This window comes from Urocampus carinirostris, chromosome 8, assembly GCF_059441175.1.
Source record: "Urocampus carinirostris isolate Australia breed hairy pipefish chromosome 8, RoL_Ucar_1.0, whole genome shotgun sequence".
Taxonomy (NCBI): Eukaryota; Metazoa; Chordata; class Actinopteri; order Syngnathiformes; family Syngnathidae; genus Urocampus; species Urocampus carinirostris.
Genome location: NC_142356.1, coordinates 3,800,115 through 3,822,322, shown reverse-complemented (window position 1 = coordinate 3,822,322; position 22,208 = coordinate 3,800,115). Strand labels below are relative to the sequence as shown.

The 22,208-nt window shown below is 41.5% G+C and overlaps 1 long non-coding RNA gene across 1 annotated transcript in view; it reads right to left on the bottom strand.

Annotated features, from left to right (window-relative positions):
* The window catches only part of LOC148360532 (uncharacterized), a 132,285-nt gene that overhangs the window by 51,044 nt on the left and 59,033 nt on the right, over positions 1-22,208 (bottom strand). Inside the window, exon 2 of the long non-coding RNA XR_015851198.1 lies at positions 10,593-10,695. This is a non-coding gene — a long non-coding RNA (uncharacterized LOC148360532). The remainder of the gene's footprint in view (positions 1-10,592; positions 10,696-22,208) is intronic.

Sequence of the window (22,208 nt, the reverse complement as noted above, 5' to 3'; positions counted from 1 at the left end):
ACGATCATTTCGTTTGTAAGTTGAATTCGTTCCTAAGTTGCTTCGTGTTAGATTTTGTATATTTAAGGTTTATTTAAGTATGTTTAAGGCTTGTATAAGTAACCTGTATTGTTTTGTACTAAAAAAATATCAAAACCATTCCATAAAGTAATATACTCTATATGTAAAGACCAGAACAGAGATAAAATGATGACTCACAACACGTGGTAAGCTTTCTCTCCTGGTTTTGATCTCTTTGATCTCCGCAAAACTAACATAAAATGCAGGGTTGGGTAGGGTTACTTTAACTGGATTACTTTCAATGACTTTTGGATGACTCCAATACCAAATATGCTAATAAAAGACAAAAGAAACGAAATATGAATAAAATGATGACTCACAACACGTGGTAAGCTTTCTCTCCTGGCTTTGATCTCTTTGATCTCCGGCAAAACTAACATCAAATACAGTGTTGGGTAGGGTTACTTTAACTTCATTACTTTGAATTACTTTCGGATTACTCCAATACCAAATATGCTAATAAAAGACAAAAGAAACTAAATATGAATAAAATGATGACTCACAACACGTGGTAAGCTCTCTCTCCTGGCTTTGATCTCCGGCAAAACTAACATAAAATGCAGGGTTAGGTAGGGTTACTTTAACTTGATTACTTTCAATGACTTTTGGATGACTCCAATAGCAAATATGCTAATAAAATACAAAAGAAACGGAATATGAATAAAATGATGACTCACAACACATGGTAAGCTGTCTCTCCTGGCTTTGATCTCTTTGATCTCCGGCAAAATGAACATAAAATAATAATAATAATAATAATAATTTCCTTTGTATTGTCATTCTTTGTAACAATGTACACAGAACGAAATGTCGATACACCTGACCTGTTTAACTGCATTACTTTCAATGACTTTTGGATTACTCCAATACCAAATATGCCGTTTTGCCGTTCCATGTATTCCGTTACTCCCCGAGCCTGCACAAAATGGAGTAATTTTATTCCTATTTAGTTTCTTTTGAGTTTTATTAGCATATTTGGTATTGGAGTCATCCAAAAGTCATTGAAAGTAATCCAGTTAAAGTAACCCTACCCAACCCTGTGTAAACTGCACGGTCCACTTAAAATTATAGGACTTTAGCGGTAGCATTAGCAAAGAGCATCTGTTTGGTGGCTAGCTTTGTTTAAGCCTCAATTTAGGAGTTAATAGGCAGCTAATCCTCTTGTCATTGACCCTATCTATTAATGATTGGATGTCAAACTCAGTTTGGCTTTGGGGCCAGTTTTTTCTCTTCTAGTTAACATTTTCATTTTATTTATTTACTTATCTATTGGTCACTATTTACAAGTAGTTTCTCTTCTATTTTCACTTTACCGTCTTCGTTATATGGTTACCCTGGAGTGCCATGCCTAATCTCTTTGCGTAAGATGTTTTAATGACCTTGAATAAAAGTCTATTCAATCCAATTATTTTTCCACATACAGTGTTCTGGTTTGCCGGCGTCCCTGCGTCCTAGACGCATCATTTTTGCTAGCTAGCGCACAAAAATCAGGGCTCAAAATTACTAATTAAGAAGCGACTTAAGTCAAAGTTACAGTGCATGAAGGTCAAAATACACGGGTTCCCCTGACGTTGTGTCCTAAATGCGGTATTTTGAAGTCGAGTCGAATTAGAACGAAGTTGAGTAGAGTTTGTCAAGAACAGGCTTCTTCGGCTCGGCTCACTAAAGAGAACCGGCTCTTTCGGGTCCCAAACAACTCTTCAGGTTATTTTTGCTTCATTAATCCCTACATGACCAAATATTATGTAAAATATTGCAGGAAGGGGGAAAATAGAGCAAAAAAGAAAAAAAATACCAAAATGAAAAAGTAGTGAAAAGCTGAGAAAAAAAAGAAAAGAGAAAAAAGGAAAAATTCTGAAAAAAGCCAGAAAAAAAAGAATAGAAACAAAGGAAAAAAAATAGAGAACAAAAAGAAAAAAGTAACAGCTCGGAGAAAATAAACACAATGAGATTTTTTTTAAGGAATGAAAAAAAAAAGAAAAAAAACAGGGAAAAAGAAGAAAAAGTTGGTGTTGCATTCAAATCATTTCCAATGATACCAAGTCAATCTTGTTGCCAACATTGTACTTCCACTAAAAAAAATGTGATTATATACAGTTCTGTATCGTGCAACTGACTCAATAAGCCCCCCAAAATGTTAGTATTAATGGCGGCGCCCTCTGTTGGCTGCGGCTGCATCGGCTCGCTACAACGGGTCAGGTGTATCGACATTTCGTTCTGTGTACATTGTTACAAAGAATGACAATACAAAGGAAATTATTATTATTATTATTATTATTATGTGTCAAAAGATACCAGGAAAAAAAAAAAAAAAATGTTATAAAAACGAATGACGTTTGTAGGCCGTAAAACCTTTGCAATAATACATGAGTCAATTCATTCCCATGTGAAATTTTTTTTTGCATTGCCGGAAACTTAATGTCAAGTTTTGGACATGTTTGATAATGACTTAGTTGCCACACTTGGGATTGCCGTTGCTCACTGTTGTTTCAAGCGTTGCTCACTGACTTTGAGTGAACGCTCAGACCCGTAAGGAAAATTACAGGGAACATTGTTTTTTTGTTTTGTTTTGTTTTTTGCCATGTTTCAAATATTCCGCCAGTCCTCCGACCAGATCGAATAAATATTTGACATCCGAAAGCCAACCAGTGCCGATTCGTGCCAACAGCTGGAAAGACATCCAAGTGGACAGACGGAGGCTCGATGAGGACAAACATGCTTTTGGAGCGGCCTGACATGTGCAAAAATCTGCCGGGATGCGAAATAAAAAAAATAAAAAGAAGCAGACGCGCGAGCGAGCGTGAATCTTTAACGGAGCCTCTCGACGGGAATGGCGACATGCTGCCGAGACAAGGTGCTAAAAGTAGTGAAACTCTGGACGGAGGGGGGAAAAAAAGCAGCAGGTATATCGCCACCTGCTGTAATATATGAAAAGCAAACCTTATTTCAAATCTTGGGAAAAGCCTGGCTTTCTTTAAGCCTGCTCCAAATGACAAATTTAATTCCCCTAGTTAATTACTGCAAGGAGGAAATGGTTAGAGTGAAGCAAAGTGTGTGTTTTTCTAGTGTGTGTCCCTCGTACTTTCCTGAAATCTTAACTTAATGCGATACGATACAGATTTCATCTCATTATCTTATCCTCAGTAGGGTCGCGGGGGTGCTGGAGCCCATCCCAGCAATCATCGGGCAGTGGGCAGGGGACACCCTGAACAGGTTGCCAGCCAATCGCATGGCACACGGGGACAGACAACTCACTCGCTCATTCACACCTAGGGACAATTTGGACCGGCCAATCCACCTGAAATGCATGTTTTTGGAATGTGGGAGGAAACCGGAGTGCCCGGAGGAAACCCGCGCAAGCACGGGGAGAACATGCAAACTCCACACAGGAGGTTCGATCTCATGACCTCAGAACTGTGCCACGAAAGCGCTAACCACTGTTCCGCCGTGCTGCCCCGATGTCATTAGTCCATATCAAATATATCAAAGTGCCATGCTAATTTCTCATCTCATCTCATCTCATTAGCTGCACCACTTATCCTCAGTAGGGTCGCGGGGGTGCTGGAGCCCATCCCAGCAATCATCGGGCAGTGGGCAGGGGACACCCTGAACTGGTTGCCAGCCAATCGCAGGACACACAGGGACAGACAACTCATTCACACCTAGGGACAATTTTGGACCGGCCAATTCACCTGAAATGCATGTTTTTGGAATGTGGGAGGAAACCGGAGTGCCCGGAGGAAACCCGCGCAAGCACGGGGAGAACATGCAAACTCCACACAGGAGGTTCGATCTCATGACCTCGGAACTGTGCCGCACACGCGCTAACCACTGTCCCGCCGTGCTGCCCCGATGCTCATTAGTCTATATCAAATATATCAAAGTGCCATACTAATTTCTTATCTCATCTCATTAGCTACACCGCTTATCCCAGGGGTGTCAAACTCATTTTAACTCGGGGGGCCACACGATAGAACAAACATTCTGTCGGGGGCCGGACTAGTACATTAAAGAGAAAGAAAAAGAGAGATAGAAATAAGAGGAAGAGGGAGGGAAAAGGAGAGAGGGCGGGACAAAGAAAGAAAAAGAGAGAGGGAGAGAGCGTGAGAAGCAAAAGATAAAATGTCGTGAGACAGGGGGAAAAGAAAGGGAGAGGAAGAAACAAATCCAAAAAGAAATAGAAAGAAGGAGAGAAAAGAGAAAAAAAAGCGCGAAGGGTATGAAGAGTAAAAGAGAAAAGAGAGAAAAAGGAAAAAAGGAAGATAGAAAAAGGTTAAAAGACACAGAGAGTGAAAGAGACAAAGAGCAACAAAGGAAGTGAAAAAGAGAGACACAGAGAGTGAAAGAGACAGAGAAAGAGTGGGAGAAAATGGGTGGAAAAGAAAGAGAGAGAGAGAGAGAACAGAGAAGTACAGTGTCTTTGTCCGAGGCACCTCTCTTTGGCAACATCAAGTTGACATATTTCAACCTGCAGCTTGTTTTTCTCTTGCGCTTCTCCGAGTGTTGTCTCGCGGGCCGGATACAATCCCTTAGCGGGCCTGATCTGGCCCGCGGGCCACCTGTTTGACACCTGTGTCCTAGTGTGTGTCCCTCATACTTTCCTGAAATCTTAACTTAATGCGATACAATGCAGATTTAAAGTAACAAAAACATTTAATAGAATTAGCAAATAACGAATTCCACATTTATCAGGATTGCAGGTCAAGGAAAAGACTGCAGAGTCTCAGAGCCAGAACAAGCAGGCTCAAGGACAGCTTCTTCCATCAGGGACTTTGAACTATCTCACGTTCTACTCAACCTGCTGCTGTCAGGGGAAGGACTAAGGCGTTTCAGAGGAAGAACTAGCAGGCTCAAGGACAGTTTCTTTAATCCGACTATCGGGACTCTGAACACTCTCACGGTCTCTTCAACCTGCTGCCACCAGGGAAAAGACTGCGGAGTCTCGGAGCCAGAACAAGCAGGCTCAAGGACAGCTTCTTCCATCAGGGACTTTGAACTATCTCACGTTCTACTCAACCTGCTGCTGTCAGGGGAAGGACTAAGGCGTTTCAGAGGAAGAACTAGCAGGCTCAAGGACAGTTTCTTTAATCCGACTATCAGGACTCTGAACTCTCTCGTGGTCTCTTCAACCTGCTGCCACCAGGGAAAAGACTGCGGAGTCTCGGAGCCAGAACAAGCAGGCTCAAGGACAGCTTCTTCCATCAGGGACTTTGAACTATCTCACGTTCTACTCAACCTGCTGCTGTCAGGGGAAGGACTAAGGCGTTTCAGAGGAAGAACTAGCAGGCTCAAGGACAGTTTCTTTAATCCGACTATCAGGACTCTGAACTCTCTCGTGGTCTCTTCAACCTGCTGCCACCAGGGAAAAGACTGCGGAGTCTCGGAGCCAGAACTACCAGGGTAAAGAACAGCTTCTCATTAGGCTGTCGGGACTCTTTCACAGCCTCTTCAACCTGCTGCCGTCAGAGAAAAGACTGTAGAGTCTCAGAGTCAGAACAAGCAGGCTCAAGGACAGCTACTTCAATCAGGCTGTTGGGACTCTGAACTCTCTCACATCTTCTTCATCATGCTGCCGTCAGAGAAAAGACTGCAGAGTCTCAGAGTCAGAACAAGTAGGCTCAAGGACAGCTTCTTCCATTAGGCCGTCAGAACTCTGAACCATTTCACGGTTTCTTCAACCTGCTGCCAGCAGAGAAAAGACAGCGGAGTCTCAGAGCCAGAACCAGCAGGCTCAAGGACAGCTTCTTCCATCAGGCTTTCAGGACTCTTAAATCTCTCACATATTCGTCAACCTGCTGCCAGCAGAGAAAAGACAGCGGAGTCTCAAAGCCAGAACAAGCAGGCTCAAGGACAGCTTCTTCCATCAGGCCGTCTGGACATTCTCCCTGCCCTACCCCTTCCCAACTGCTCTACTTCTGGCTATACTTTGCAGATTTTTTGTTCAAAACCTTGTATATTTATATATTTATTCATGAATATTCTTTCATTATTTACCTTTCTGTTACTTGTTTTTATTGTCTTATTTATTGAATGTTCGCACCCGGGGAAAAGGAATTCATTTTATCTGTGCTGTGTGTTGTACATTAAAAGAAAAGAAAAATAAGACCTAAATTTAACAAAGACTAGTAAGATTAAAGAGAAAGAAAAAGAGAGATAAAGAAATAAGAGAAAGAAGGAGGGAAAAGAAGAAAGAGGGCGGGACAAAGAAAGAGAGAGGGGGAGAGAGCGTGAGAAACAAAAGATAAAAAGTCGTGAGAGAGGGGAAAAAGAAAGGGAGAGGAAGAAAGAAATCCTAAGAGGAATAGAAAGACAGAAGGAGAGAAAAGAGAAAGGAAAGTGCAAAGGGTAGGAAGAGAGAAAGAGAAAAGAGAGAAAAGGAAAAAAGGAAGTTAGAGCAAAAGAAGTTAAAAAGACAGAGAGAGAGAAAGAGACAAAGAGCATACAAAGGAAGAGAAAAAGAGAGACACAGAGAGTGAAAGAGACAGAGAGTGGGAGATAAGGGGTGGAAAAGAAAGAGAGAGAGAGAGAGAAATAAATACAAGTACAGTGTCTTTGTCCGAGGCACCTCTCTTTGGCAACATCAAGTTGACATTTTTCTACCTGCCGCTTGTTTTTCTCTTGCGCTTCTCTGAGTGTTGTCTGGCGGGCCGGATTCAATCCCTTAGCGGGCCTGATCTGGCCCGCAGGACTCCTGTGTAACACCTGTGGCTTAATGGGAAGTTGTGAAACTGCGTTGGACCTAGTCCCGGCCCCCCTCCTACATCCGTGGCCCCCCATAGGCCCTTAAGTGGTGTGTATTTATAGAGTGTGCGTCTCTCGGGCCCAGCGGCTGGTTATATGAGCCTCTTCTAATGGCTGCGAGCAAAGGAAACAGCCATAGTCATGTTTCCTAAAAACACAGGAAAGGGCCCGCCAAGGGATTGAATCCGGCCCGCGAGACAACGCTCAGAGAAGCGCGAGAGAAAAACGAGCTGCAGGTCGAAATATGTCCACTTGATGTTGCGAAAGCCAGGTGCCTCTCACAAACGCTGTGCTTGTATTTCTCTCTCTCTCTCTTTCTCTCGCTCTCTTGCTTTTCTCTCTCGCTCGCTCTCTCCCTCACTCTCTGTGTCTCTTTTGCTTTTCGCTTTCTCTCTCTCTCTCGCTTGCTTTCTGCTTTCTCTCTCTCTCTCTCTCTCTCTCTCTTTCACTCGCTCTCTCACTTTTTCCCTCACTCTCGCTTTTCTCTCCCTCTCTCTTTTTTTCTCTCCCGCTTTTCGCTCTTTCTTGCTTTTTGCTCTCTCACCCTATTTACTCTTTCTCACTTTTGGTTTTCACTTTATTTCGCTCTCGCTTTTCGCTCTCTCTCTTGCTTATCTCGTTCTTACTCTCTCTCTCTCTCTCTCGCTTTTTGCTTTCTCGCTTTCCCCTTTCTCACTCTCGCCTTCCCTTCTCTTTCACTTTTCTGACTTTCTCTTCTCTCTCTGTCAATCGATTTCTCACTCTCTTTATCTTTTCCTTTTGTTCCCACTTTCTTTCTTTCTTTCTTTTTTCTTTCTTTCTCTCTCTTCCTCTCTCTGTTCCTCTTTCTCCCTCTCCCTATTTCTTACTGTCTTTCTCCCTTTGTCTGTCTTTTCTCTTAAACCTCTTCTTTTTTACTTTTCTTTTTGTCTTTCTCTTCTCCTCTCTCTGTCAATTGATTTCTCATTCTCTTTCACTTTTCCTTTTATTTTACTTTCTTTCTCTCTCTCTCTCTCTCTGTCTCTCTCTCTCTCTCTCTTGTTTTCCCCTTCTCTCTTTCTCTCTAATCTACTAGTCCGGCCCCCAAGAGAATGTTAGTTCTATTTTTTGGCCCCCCGAGTAAAAATGAGTTTGACACCCCTGCTTTAAATTCACCTGATAGGACTTGAGATTATTAGCAGGATTGCCACACATTGAAACTAAGATCTACTTTTCTGGTACCGATAGGCGCAAAGGGCTACCAATATGAATCACACATTTATCAAAGAGTCACATCACACAGAGTGACTCAGTTAAAAATGGAGGTGTCCTATTTGACCCTGATCTGTCCTTTCAAACACATGTGAAGAAAATTACCAGAACCGCTTTCTTCCATCTTTGCAACATTGCTAATACTCGTCCTATGCTGTCTCAGTCGGATGCGGAGATTATGATTCACGCGTTTGTTACCTACCGTCTCGATTACTGTAATGCACTACTCTCCGGTCTCCCGAAGTCCAGAGTCTTCAGCTGGTACAAAATGCCGCAGCGAGAATTTTAACCAGGACAAAAAAGTCCGATCACATCACGCCGATTTTGGCTAACCTGCATTGGCTCCCTGTTCACCTAAGATGTGATTTCAAGGTTCTCTTAGTATTATACAAAATCATACATGGACTTGCTCCCACATATCTTTCAGATCTGATTTCCCCCTATGTTCCGGTCCGGGGCCTTCGTTCTGAAAGCGCTGGTCTACTGGTGATCCCAAGAGCCAAGAAGAGTTCCACCGGTGCTGTGGAATGCTCTTCCCCCTGAGATTCGATCTGCAACCTCAGTGGAAATGTTTAAATCTAAGCTTAAAACACACTTCTAGTCTATAGCATATGGCTAACCTATATTTTATGTTTATAATATGTGTATTATTTGTAATTGCAACATCCTTTGCTGTCTGGTCATCCTGAAAGGGGGATACCACATGTGCGGTCTCTTCTCAAGGTTTCTTAAAGGGACAGTGTGTAATATTTAGCGCCTCCTAGAGGTTACATGCTCAAACATGTTACATTGCTCAAACTGGCTTGAAATCCCGAGTTAATGCTTTAAAGCTTTAATTTAATGTGAGCTGCTTTAAATCTTGGGTTAAAGCTTCAAACTTGCCTAAATTCTGAGTTAATGCTTCTCTTTGGAAAGACCGGTTTTAAGTCTATCACCTAACCCTTGCTTACAATCCTGAGTTAATGCTGCTTTACGTTGAGTCAAAGTAGATTTAAAGCTTTAACTGAGTTTAAAATGGCTTTAACTCGAGACTTAACCACACATTGAGTTAAAGCAGCTTTCAGGTTTGGAGTTAAAGTTTAAAACGTGATTAATATCCTGAGACAATGCTTCAAAGCTTTTTCAGCCAGACCTTGTCTTAAGTTAAAGCCAGCTTGCATTTACTTAAAGGGACAGTGTGTAATATTTACCGCTTCCTAGAGGTTACATGAACTATCATACCAATGTTCATTTTCATAATAAATCATGGGTCGAGATATGTGTATTTCTGGTCCCTTCTCAAGGTTTCTTCATTTTCCTCATGTGGAGGTTTTTGAGTTTTTCCTTGCCCTCGTGTAGGTTTTGGTCAGGGGATGGTGTCATAATAGTCTGTAGTGTGCAATAATCTGGTCTGTGCAGCCCTTTGAGACTATCCCTTCTCAAGGTTTCTTCATTTTCCTCATGTTGAGGTTTTTGAGTTTTCCCTTGCCCTTATGTTGGTTCCAGATCAGGGGATGATGTAATAATAGTCTGAAAAATAGTCTGTGCAATAACCTGTGCAGCCCTTTGAGACTCTTTGTGATTAAGGGCCAAAAAATAAACTTGACTTGAGGTTTTTGAGTTTTCCCTTGCCCTCATGTAGGTTTTAGATCAGGGGATGGTGTCATAATAGTCTGTAGTGTGCAATAATCTGGTCTGTGCAGCCCTTTGAGACTATCCCTTCTCAAGGTTTCTTCATTTTCCTCATGTTGAGGTTTTTGAGTTTTCCCTTGCCCTCATGTTGGTTCCAGATCAGGGGATGATGTAATAATAGTCTGAAAAATAGTCTGTGCAATAACCTGTGCAGCCCTTTGAGACTCTTTGTGATTAAGGGCCAAAAAATAAACTTGACTTGAGGTTTTTGAGTTTTCCCTTGCCCTCATGTAGGTTTTAGATCAGGGGATGGTGTCATAATAGTCTGTAGTGTGCAATAATCTGGTCTGTGCAGCCCTTTGAGACTATCCCTTCTCAAGGTTTCTTCATTTTCCTCATGTTGAGGTTTTTGAGTTTTCCCTTGCCCTCATGTTGGTTCCAGATCAGGGGATGATGTAATAATAGTCTGAAAAATAGTCTGTGCAATAACCTGTGCAGCCCTTTGAGACTCTTTGTGATTAAGGGCCAAAAAATAAACTTGACTTGAGGTTTTTGAGTTTTCCCTTGCCCTCATGTAGGTTTTAGATCAGGGGATGGTGTCATAATAGTCTGTAGTGTGCAATAATCTGGTCTGTGCAGCCCTTTGAGACTATCCCTTCTCAAGGTTTCTTCATTTTCCTCATGTTGAGGTTTTTGAGTTTTCCCTTGCCCTCATGTTGGTTCCAGATCAGGGGATGGTGTAATAGTCTGAAAAATAGTCTGTGCAATAACCTGCGCAGCCCTTTGAGACTCTTTGTGATTAAGGGCTATACAAATAAAAAAGACTTGACTTGAAGAATTTTTGCAACACCTGGAATGCAAAAGGATGCCCTCTTCCCTCTTTTTATTGATCTATTTTTTCGTTTTTTAATGCTTTTCTCTTGTCCTTCACCTGAAATAGTTTTACTCACTTTTCTGGCGCGCGCGTGTCCAGGTGCCTTTGCAACAGAAGCAATTTAACTGCTGTTCCCGCCATATGGTCGCACCGATAGCATTAGAAAACCTTCGCTGAACCTGAAAAATAGATGAGGGAGACAGATCGGGGAAGGGGCGTCGGTTTACAGCGCATTGTGCTGAAGTCAATATGCAAATGAGGTCGGCATATGTTGCGAACTAAGGCCAGAACATGTAAACACAGGACAAAAAAAAAACGACTGGTGGGCGTGCGGGTGCGGGAATGTAAATGAATGTGCAGGGTCATCATCACACAGACCACGGGTTGTTATTTTTCTTTTTTCCCCGGCTTTACAAGCCGAATGATTTATGCCTTGAATAGCGATTATCCAGATGGAATCTCAACTGTAATCTTTAATTAGCATCTTTTTGAGCAGTACTGTAAATATCATTAGATGGAAAGGGGATGTACAGTGGAACCGTTCCAGAACCCTGTTCGAAAACCGATTTGTTCGTTCACCGAAATCGTTTTTCCCATTAAAAATAATGTAAATCTTTCTAATCCGTTCCAACACCCTGAATGTTTACCATGAACGTTTAACGTAAACATAAAGCTAACTGTTGGAATTATATACATATATTTATCCTAGAGTTGACATTAATATGTTATAAGTGTTCTCAGCCCTTTTTGTATAGTTTTCAGCCGTAAGCTGTTCTTCAAGGCCATGAGTTGTTTTTGTTTCTGTCTGTTTCACATTCCAGTGGGTGCACCCTGACCTGTGCATGCCATAACTCAAGTTGTTTTTCACCAAGAACCTTAATATTAGAAGGGAGGGTTCGGAGACTTCTTCAGAGTGAGGAGGAGATTTGTAACAGCCCGGTCTCCGCCGCTCTCATTATAATGATTAATAAAATAACCAATTCTAAATGACCGATTCTCTATGTCTTCTTTTATTTCAGAGCGTTTTATTAAAAATGTTGGGGACTTAAACTTAACACTAACCCAGGCTAATCGCACGTCCGCGTTATCGTAATCTTCCGTACGAAAGATGATGCTAACATGAAGGTGTAAAAATGAAAAAATCAGGTTGTTTACAAGTCATTTAGCACCCGGGTCTCCACAACAAGTGGTGAGCGGTTCATTGGAAAGGGGGCTCCGTTCCAACACCCTGAAAGTTGGGCTCCGTTCCAACACCCACATAAAGCTAACCCAGGCTAATCCTACGTTCGCGTTATCGTAATCTTATGAATAGGATTTCTTACCTTTGTGGTGGTCAGCAGAAGGCGCTCGCACACTTCCTTCATATTTGGCAATTATTTCTTTCTTAAATGCAATAGTTGTACGCGCTACTTTTCTTTTTTCACCTGTAGCAACTTTGCTGCTTGCACTGATTTTCTTCGGAGGCATAATAAGGGGCTAAAACACCCGTACGCCGCTCAGCATGGCACCCTAGCGTACGCACTCACGCATTACCGGCGTTCGAACTCCGATTTTTTGACCGAACAGCGAAGCGAGAATTTTTTGAAATTTTTGGTCGGACACCGATTCGTTCGAACTGAGAGGCATTCGAAAACCGAGGTTCCACTGTACTGTATTTTCCGCACTGTAAAGCGCAGCAACAAAGAAATAGTCTTTTGTGATGTAGAGCAAATAAACCCAGGACAAAACTGACTACCATATTTTTTGTTTCAAGTAACTCGCGTTGGAACGGGTGGAACGACAGCGTCCCCTTTTGGACAGTTCCTGAACGTACCAATTCACCATTTACGATAATGAAATCTGATAACATGAAGTTTTGAATGTAATTAAATTAAAATTATTTTCTTACCCTAAAATTATGTCGATTGGAGGAACATTCTCAAGTACAGACCATTACGCACATTTCTCACTTCTTTGGCTTTTTTAAAAGTTTAGCAGCTTCAAACACCGTCACCCGATACTGTTAGTATCAAATAAGTAAGACCACGCCCATAGAGGTATGATCTGGTCGAGCATCCCTGATCTTAATACAAAGAGGAGCTGATCAATAGCTCGCTCTCTTTTCAACTGCCTCGCATGACGGCCTTGGGTCCATTAGGTGGGCCACATGTTGAGACCATATGGAGCATGAGACCAAATCTCTCCGCAACAAGTAAGAAGACAGTTTCAGATTTAACACCATGTTTGCTGGTTCCTACCATTAATTGTCTGTGTTAATAAATTGTGTGTGTGATATTTCCATCTGCCTGGTTCATTAATTCAATTTTCTTGGGATTAGTAATTCATATCAGAACTCAAAAGATCTCACAGTAATAACGTAATTTATTTTTTTTATCAGTGTAGGAAATTCTAGCATTCTTAAGAGAAAAAAGATGTATGGTGGAGTATGGTGGATTGCAGTAAAGAATAATTAGTTTCAATACGATTTTCAAAATTAAAGTTGGAAAAATCCCTACAGTGATATGTTCATACAAAAGGCGCACTGGACTATAAGGCGCATAGAATTAAAACTATAGTAAAAGCATGGGTGGTATAAATAGATGCAACAACAACTAATAAGCATGTTAACCACAATAAGGCACTTGAAGACCACTCTAAATGTTTCTCAAAGGCGGAACAGTTACTATATCATTTAATTGTTTCTAATGTCATCTTCTTTTACTGTATATAAGGAGTATTTTCATATTTCTGGCAAAATTAGGGTTTTCAGTTGACCCTGGTAATCCATTTAACATGTGTAATATTTGACCCATAGATGGCGCTGTTGTCTAATGCATGGCGGTGACCACTTAGTATGGATTGCACTATGTAAAATTAACATTGATATGATAGTTCAAGTATTTTTGCTTAGTATTCAAATCAATATTTACTGCTGAATGACAGTTTTTTTTTGTACCACTAGGAAGCATTAATTATTACACACAGCCCCTTTAAATATATATTTTCATACAATGCATTATTGATGTCCTTCAAAACAGCCACAAACAAAAACCAGACCAATTACATGAAAAATTCAGGATTGACGTCTATCCCTGTCAATGGCACTTTGTTTGTGCACACTATTCACTTTGCTCTGTATTTTAGATGGCGCTATTAGCATAGACCTGTGTTTCTCAACCGGTGGGTCGGGACCCAAAAAAGGGTCGTGTACCATTCAGTGGGTATTTTGTGAAAATCGAAAGAGGACAAAACATTCTGTCTGGTAGCGTAAGAAGACAGTAGATAAAGATAATGCCCTCCTTGATCTCTTCCTCCTATTCAGTCAATCAGCACCGTCCTAATCCTTTTTGAGAGGGACCACATCTCATTTTATATTGATTATATAGGTTTTATTACCTTTTCCTGCTGAAATGGGTCCCAAGAAAGTGAGTGATTGGGGCTAGGAAAAGTGGAAACAAGTGACAACAATGATCCAGTCAAAGAAGGAAAAGATTGTGAAATATGAAAATGAAAATTACTTTTGGATTACTGCAATACCAAATATGCTAATAAAAGACAAAAGAAACTAAATATGAATAAAATGACGACTCACAACACGTGGTAAGCTTTCTCTCCTGGCTTTGATCACTTTGATCTCCGGCAAAACTCACATAAAATGCGACAGAAACAAAATGAAAATAAATCCAAACAGCTTGCCGACATCATTTTGCCGTTCCATGTATTCCGTTACTCCTCAAGCCTGCACAAAATTTAGTAATTTTATTCATATTTAGTTTCTTTTGTCTTTTATTAGCATATTTGGCATTGGAGTCATCCAAAAGCAATTGAAAGTAATCCAGTTAGGGTTAGTAACTCTACCCAACACTGCGTGTGAGTATGTTATTATGAAAACCGAAAAGTGCCATGATTCCAATAAAAAATTAATAAAAAAGCCTTAAAATAATAAAAAAAACAGAAATATTGAATATAAACTTGTGCATCTTCCTTGGCATGCCCATGAGAGGAGCCAGAAGATGGCCAATAGAAAAAAGCTAAAGGACTTGAGAAAAAGGCTTCCCAGAGACTCCAACGCCACTAATTCGGCCGTTTTCGATGGAGTACACAGACATCAAGGCGCTTGTCTATGAGATTGTGAAGCCCAGGGGGCTTCCTTGGCACACCCATGGGAGGAGCCGCCACACCATTATGTGGGGAGAAGATGGCCAATAAAAAAAGCTAAAGGACTTCAGAAGAAGGCTTCCCGCACAGACTTCAACGTCACTTTGGCCGTCTTTGATGGAGTTCAGTCAGAGAACTGATTCAAACAATTTGGTAAACGGTAGATTTTGATATTTAATCCCAACAATATATATATATATATCATTTTCTCCACACGTGCACGCACATGCACCCATATGGTCATAGCAGATGGCGGCAGCCTTTGTCCTGTGATCATTTATTCATATTACACTTCAGTCGTCATCCTTCTCAATTTGTAAGAGCGCCCCCTGATTCTCGTTGAGTGTTCAAATAAAGTACACCAAAGACGCTCGGATAGGACGGATTCCTTATAAGCGTACGGCGATGGCGGCCTCGGAAATTTAGGTCAAATAGTGGGCTCGTTAGCGCTCCGTTGCAAATGGCCGGGCTCCGTGGGGAGCAGTAATAATAGAGTCCATGTTTATGGATGAGACGAGGTCCACGCGTGTTGCGAGTAGAGCCGTCCGACGGCTAATGCTAATACGGGCGCGCTAAATTAATGACACGCCATCCGGCTGGGTTGGAGGTGTTAAATAAATCAGGTCCATTCTGAGATTAAAGAGAAAAAACGGACCAGGAGAGGGTGGGAGGGGTTGGAGGGAGAATCGGAGCTGATGAAAACCGTTACGAAACCGAGACGAATACTGTACACTCGCGTTCAGTGCGTCGAGGATTGAAAAATATTCCGGGATCCGTTATCTCCAATTGCATATCGCAACAAACAGGGATCACAACGCGTTTTTAGTGAGGCCTGGCGGCTCTTTTTTGCTGTTCTGATCACTCTTGTGATCCATTATCCGCATGATCACAAAACAGAAGAGCGCAATCCATCCATTATCTTAACGCTTTTTCTCATCAGGGTTGCGGGCAGTGTTCCCTCTAAATGAGCTCAAAATTACTAATTAAGAAGCGACTTAAGTCAAAGTTACAGTACATAAAGGTAAACATACACGGGTTCCCCTGACTTTGTGTCCTAAATGCGGTATTTTGAAGTCGAGTCGAAGGAGAACTAAGTTGAGTAAAGTTAGTAGAGTTTGTTGAGAACCGGCTTCTTCGGCTCGGCTCACTAAAAGGAACTGACTCTTTCGGGTCCTAAACGGCTCTTTCGGGTTGTTTTTGCTTCTTTCATCCCAACATGACCAAATATTATGTAAAATTATGCACAACTTGACTTAAAGGAAGGGGGGAATGACAAAAACAAAACAAATACCAAAATGAAAAAAGTAGTGAAAAGCTGAGAAAAAAAGAAACAAAAGAAAGAGAAAAAAGAAGGAAAAATTTAGAAAAAAGCCAGAAATAAAGAAAAGAAACAAATGTAGAAAAAAAGTAAATAGAGAACAAAAAGAAAAAAGTAACAGCTCGGAAAAAATAAACACAATGAGATTTTTTTTTAAAGGAATTGAAAATAAAGTAGAAAAAAAAACACGGAAAATAGAAGAAAAAGTTTGTGTTGCATTCAAACAATTTCCAATGATATCAAGTGAATCTTGTTGCTAAACATTGTACTTCCACTAAAAAATGTGATTAAGTACAGTTCTGTATCGTGCAACCGACTAAATAAGCCCCCAAAAATGTTAATATTATGCGACAAAATATATCAGGAAATAAAAAGAAATGGATATCTTGTGAAAGAATTGTAGGCCGTACAACCTTGAGTCAATTCATTCAAAAGAGAAACATAACTTTGCATTGCCGAAAACTCAGCAAAATGTAACTTGATGTCAAGTTTTGAACATGTTTGATAATTGCACAGACTATTATTTCATTGTCTAACCAATGTGTCAATCATCATTTGAATCGATCGCTATTGGCTAAAGTTATTCGGAGCCTCGGATTGGCTAGAGGGCCAAAACAAACCCTGCAATTGGCCGAAAAAGATGTGTCAATTATCTGTTACATCGATCGCTATTGGCTGAAGTTATTCGGAGCCTCGGATAGGCTAGAGGGCCGAAAAACCCTGCAATTGGCCGAAAAAGATGACTGAATAGCAAGCTTGCTAAACAACGCCATAAAGAAACATGTTTCATTAGTCTGTATTTGTAAATATTTGACTCTACTGGATTTACTTCACTCACAGTTGTAAGAAGACCATGATTGCGTATCATTATTGAACGTGAGAACTTAGGTGAGCTCTGCGGCTTTCTATTTTCCCGGTATCTTGTTTTAGAACGATCTTGATGTTGCTGTGATGAGTTGAGTGAATTCAACTCAATTCCAAGTGTTTATTGTCATATGCACAGTAAAGTTGCGAGCGAAAAAGAAAATAGAAACTAAGGAATGGTTGGCATTTCTTGAATCCCAAGACTTTAACCTTCCGAATGATATTTGAAATGACGCATTTGAGTGACATCGTACGGACACCGCATCCGCACGTGTCTATGACACTTATTTGCTTCTTTGCAAGCTTTGGGAATGTTAAGGGGGTAATCAGTTGGACTGAACTATCTGACTGTTTTGTCCACGTTCCCATTGTGGCGCCTTATTATCCGGTGCGCCTTATCTATGGAAGATATAGGACCAAAAACTATTTTTTGGGGGTGCGCCCTATAACCCGGTGCGCCCTATAGTGCGGAAAATACGGTAATTTCATTGCATGGAAATCTGAGAAATACCCAACCAAAAACAGCCAACTTTACAAAAAGAGACGGACTTTTCACCACACAACTGGAGATCGGCGTGTAGACGAGAACTCGAACCGCGAGACCAAAACAACAATGGCGGATCTGCCTGACGAAAAGTATGGGGTGCGCTAAATCTTTGTTAAAAAATGATAATGACAATTTGGTGTCAAAAATGTTGCGTCCCGAGGACGCACGTTAAATTGACCCAATGCGTCCCCAGCAAAAATGATGCGTCTAGGACGCAGGAAAACCAGAACACTGCTCTCAGGTCTTCCTCTCTCTTCCGTTTTCAAGATGGCGCTTGAAAAAATAACAATATTTAATAACATAAGAATTCCACGGAGCTGATGGAGTCACCGTATCGCCGCAACCATTATGAGTTGCCAAAGACTATTATTGAAATTCAGCCCACTCAGCCGCCTCGGGCTATTTCTCTAAGACACCAGTCGATACTTTTGAGTGAGTCTTTGCGGGTCAAAGAGGTGAAAATCTACATTTATAGCGGAGAGGATTTCTTTGCCGACGGTGGAACGATGCCAACCGCTCTTGGTAGGGACGCACGGTAATAGACATTCACAGTGAGGAGTTTTTTTTGTGTAGGGAAAAAATACGGGGTTTTTTTTCAATTTTTACGAGAATTCCGAGGCGTTATTAGCTTCTATTGCACAGGGTGGGCAATCTTGGAGCGGCGGGTGGCATGAGGTTCAATAGTTTGGCCAGGGCGGTCCAAGAGATATATCAGATTATTCTGGTTTGCTGTCCCGCCACAGTTGTAATGCCTTCTCAAGGTCCAATCCATTATCCTCCTCCTCATAGCGTCACCAGGAATATAATTGAGTCCATTTTGGCAGCAAAGTCCTTTTCTTGCTAGGAGTTTTCTTTTGTTTATTTTCTTTCGTCGAATCGTTGGCTTCGACACACGTGTTTTCCTTGCCTCCGCGATCTTCCGAAGACTTTTTCCGCCGTTCTTTCGTGCCGTAATTATTGCCGTTGTTATCACTTTCGGCATTATGTTTCGACTTATTACCGACACTGAAGAAATGACCAATTTTTTTGTTGATTTGCACCTTCCCTCGCCGACAACCACCACAACAATGACGTCATCTCGAAGCAACGGTATCTCGTTGGCCGAGATCGGCGTACGGACAAAAACTCGAACCGCGAGACCAAAACAACAATGGTGGATCTGCCTGACAAAAAGTTTGGAGTGCGGTAAATCTTTGTTAAAAATAAAAGTAATCGGGTAATAATGACAATTTGGTGTCAAAAACATGGCGTCCCGGGGACGCACGTTGATTTGACACTATGCGTACCCGTCTAGGACGCAGGGACGCGGGCAAACTAGAGCACTGCTTATAATATAATATGTTAGTGTTGAAGGATTTTATACATTTTACGATAAAGGATTTAATTAAATAAGAGTTACATTTATCGAGTGCAATGAAGGTTTTCACTGAGTGAGCCTCAGGTCACGCCGTTCCAAATGCGGAATGGTTTGGCTGGGGAATTTTGATAACAGGACTCTGACGGAGAAGGCCAGACGCACAAGGACAGACATCGCGACGCTCTTCTCCGGGGTGGAGCCCACGTGGTGGCGGCAGTAGCTCAGGAGGTAGAGAGATCGTTTTAGGATTAAGGGATCCCAGTTCGAATCCCGGCTTGTCCGTGTTACATGCCGAAGTGTCCTTGGGTAAGACACTGAAACCCCTATACCCCCAATGAGCAGGTTAGCGCTTTACATGGCTGCACAGATCACGGCCACTATTGGGAAATGTGAAGCACAATGTAAAGCGCTTTGGGAAGTCATTGACTTGAAAAGCGCTATATAAATGCAGATCAGTTCATTACCGGTCACGCCCATGGGAGGAGCCGGCACACCAGTGGGCGGAGGGACATGGGTCGAGAGAAGAACTTCAGAAGATCGAGAGCGAAGGTTTGACAGAGACTCAAGCGACACTGATTCGGCTAATTCGGTTAATTCAATGGAGTTCACTTAGTTAAATTATTTTAGAAATTAAATCTGCCCCCGTGTGGAAATGCCGGTCTCTTGTCCATATTTTCCCATCAAGAAACGAGCGCGCATTGTTAGGTGGTGTTTGGTTAATGGAGTCAGATAACTCATTCGAACAATTTGGTAAACGGCACATATTTGATATCTAATTCCTAACAGTGTCAAGCCCTGAACGGAGACAGGACCCACTCGCGTAACGTTACTCTCGGTTTCATTGGGGAGAAGGGAAAGGATCGTAAACACGATCCGTAGATCGCGGGGAGCAGGTTGCTCAGACGGCGAGCGATGGCAGTGTCGGGAACGGAAAAAGTCGGAAGCCAGGAGAGGAGAGTAGACGTGGTTGAGATAAAAAAACGGATCCTTATTCGGGGCGGGACAACAGACGAGGTCGAGATCAAAACAGGTCGTAATTCGGGACGGGAGAGGCAAAAAATGGCTTGCCATATAAAAACGGAGATTCGCAGACGGACCGACGAAAGGGGACTGACAGGAAAGAGTTTAAATACTGAAAGAGGGCCAATCTGTCAACAGGCTGCAGCTGGTGCCCACGGGCGGGGCCAATTGGGCGCCGTGGCAACTGTGACAGAAGCTGGCGCCACAGAGCGGGGGCCAATTGGGTGCCATGGCAACCGTGACAGGTCACGGATTTAAGCCTTTAATTTGATTTGTAGTTTTGTAGTTTTTTGGGAGCATTTTTATTGTTTTTCTGCAGAATTTTTGAATTATTTTTGTAGTAGTCTTTTTGTATTTCAGTAGTATTTTTTTAGTATTTCAGTAGGCTGGTTTTAGTTGTAATTTCATCGTGGTTCTAATGCAGTATTACTGGAGTATTTTTGTAATCTTACTGTAGATGTATCTATTGGGTAGTATTGTAGTATTTCTGTCGTAGTATTTCTGTTGTAATATTTTTGTAATATTTATGTAGTAGTATTTTTTAGTATTTCTGTAGGCAGATTTTTGTAGTATTTTCATAGTAGTTGTAATGTAGTGTTTCTATTGTATTTTTGTAGTATTACTGTAGATGTGTTTATGAATTAGTTTTCATGTAGTATTTATGTAGTATTTCTATCGTAGTGCTTCAGTATTATGGTATTGTAATATTTTTTTTGTATTCTTGAAGGATTTTGGAACGTTTTTGTAAACGTATTGACGCAGTACTTTTGTAGTATTACTTTTTCCTTTCTCTCTCTCTCTTTTTCTGTACTTCTCTCTCCTTTTCTACTTCTTTTTGTCTTTCTGTCTCTCTGTTTTCTCTATCTCACCTCTCTCACTCTCTCCTTTTTCTTCTCTCGTTTTCTTCTTTCTTCCTCCTTTGTTCTTTGTCTTTCTTTCCCTCTACTTTTCTCCATCTGAAATTTTTTTCTGTCTTTGTTCCTTTATTTCTCGCTCTCCTTTCTTTTCCTCTCTCCCCATTTCTCTTTGTCTTCCTTCCCTTTCTCGTTGCATTCTTTTTCTTACTCTTTCTCTCACTTTTTCCCTCTCTTTCATTCTTTCTCTTGAATGTTTTTTTTTTTGAGTGTCCTAATTTGTTTTAAGCGTGTCGTGCGGGAAAGCCGTGTGGATGGCGGAGCATCTGGTGTTTATTAATGATGTGAGATTCGGGGTAATAAAGGAGATTTCAGGCTCCGGGTGCTGTGAAGACACATTAGCGCCTGCCGCGTTGCAACTCAATATAGGAATATACTCTCAAAACCACGTACACCTGTGAGAATTTCTTAGATCATATGCATCCGATTTCGTCATCTGAATTCATTCAGAAAACAAGCATTTAGATCACAGGTGCGAAGCGGGCGGCCCGCGGGCCAGCTCAGGCCCGCTAAGGGATGGAATCCGGCCCGCGAGACAACACTCAGAGAAGCGCAAGAGAAAAACAAGCTGCAGGTTGAAATAGGTCAACTTGACATCATTTTTTGTCTCTCTCTCTCTCTCTCTCTATCTATGTATCTCTTGTTGTCTCTCTCTCTCTCTCTATCTATGTATCTCTTGTTGTCTCTCTCTCTCTCTCTCTCTCTATCTATGTATCTCTTGTTGTCTCTCTCTCTCTCTCTCTCTCTCTCTCTCTCTATCTATGTATCTCTTGTTGTCTCTCTCTCTCTCTCTATGTATGTATCTCTTGTTGTCTCTCTCTCTCTCTCTCTATCTATGTATCTCTTGTTCTCTCTCTCTCTCTCTATCTATGTATCTCTTGTTCTCTCTCTCTCTCTCTATCTATGTATCTCTTGTTCTCTCTCTCTCTCTCTCTCTCTATCTCTCTCTCTCTCTATCTATGTATCTTATGTTGTCTCTCTCTCTCTCTCTCTCTCTCTCTCTCTCTATCTATGTATCTCTTGTTGTCTCTCTCTCTCTCTCTATGTATGTATCTCTTGTTGTCGCTCTCTCTCTCTCTATCTATGTATCTCTTGTTGTCTCTCTCTCTCTCTCTATCTATGTATCTCTTGTTCTCTCTCTCTCTCTCTATCTATGTATCTCTTGTTCTCTCTCTCTCTCTCTATCTATGTATCTTTTGTTGTCTCTCTCTCTCTCTATCTATCTATGTATCTCTTGTTGTCTCTCTCTCTCTCTCTATCTATGTATCTCTTGTTGTCTCTCTCTCTCTCTCTATGTATCTCTTGTTGTCTCTCTCTCTCTCTCTCTCTATCTATGTATCTCTTGTTGTCTCTCTCTCTCTCTCTCTCTCTCTCTATCTATGTATGTATCTCTTGTTGTCTCTCTCTCTATCTATGTATGTATCTCTTGTTGTCTCTCTCTCTCTCTCTCTATCTATGTATGTATCTCTTGTTGTCTCTCTCTCTATCTATGTATGTATCTCTTGTTGTCTCTCTCTCTCTCTATCTATGTATGT